The sequence below is a fragment of the Triticum dicoccoides genome, chromosome 4A (assembly GCF_002162155.2).
Source record: "Triticum dicoccoides isolate Atlit2015 ecotype Zavitan chromosome 4A, WEW_v2.0, whole genome shotgun sequence".
Taxonomy (NCBI): domain Eukaryota; kingdom Viridiplantae; phylum Streptophyta; class Magnoliopsida; order Poales; family Poaceae; genus Triticum; species Triticum dicoccoides.
In genome coordinates this window covers 700182617-700183671 of record NC_041386.1, presented here as the reverse complement: position 1 = coordinate 700183671, position 1055 = coordinate 700182617, and positions in this window count along the sequence as shown.

The following is a 1055-nucleotide window of genomic DNA, read 5'->3' as shown; positions in this document are numbered from 1 at the left end:
AACTGCTTTACACATTTATCTCGCCAACTATTACTTCTACTACTATGGCTAATGGTTTAGCAATAAAGTAAAATAATTACATGGCGTTATTCAATGACACACAGATCATACAATAAATTAAGACAACTCCTATGGCTCCTGCCGGTTGTCATACTCATCGACATGCAAGTCGTGATTCCTATTACAAGAACATGATCAATCTCATACATCACATATATATCATTCATCACATTCTTTTGGCCATATCACATCACACGACATATGCTGCAAAAACAAGTTAGAAGTCCTTTAATTGTTGTTGCATCTTTTTTACGTGGCTGCTATAGGTTTCTAGCAAGAACATTTCTTACCTATGCCAAAACCACAACGTGATATGCCAATTGCTATTTACCCTTCATAAGGACCCTTTTCATCGAATCCGATCCGATTAAAGTGGGAGAGACAGACACCCGCTAACCACCTTATGCAACTAGTGCATGTCAGTCTGTGGAACCTGTCTCACGTAAGCGTACGTGTAAGGTCGGTCCGGGCCGCTTCATCCCACGATACCACCGAATCAAGATAAGACTAGTTGTGGCAAGTAAATTAACAAAATCGACGCCCACAACAACTTGCGTTCTACTTGTGCATAGAAACTACGCATAGACCTAGCTCATGATGCGACTGTTGGGGATCATTGCAGAAATTAAAAAATTTCTACGCATCATCAAGACCAATCTATGGAGTAAGTAGCAACGAGAGAGAGGGGAGTGCATCTTCATACCCTTGAAGATCGCGAGTATAGGCGACCTTTGGGGGTAGAAAGAGAAGATGCTGTCATAAGGAGGAACGCTTGGGGAAAGGAAAATAGGAGCTTGTCTACCGAAGGAGGGAAGGTAACTTAGAAGATATTATATGGATTCCTCATGTGTATTTTCTGTTTTCAGAACCATTAGATCCGTATTTTCCATTTTCACAATCATGAGTTCAGGAGCACCCTATATATATATATATATATATATATATATATATATATATATATATATATATATATATATATATATATATATATATAT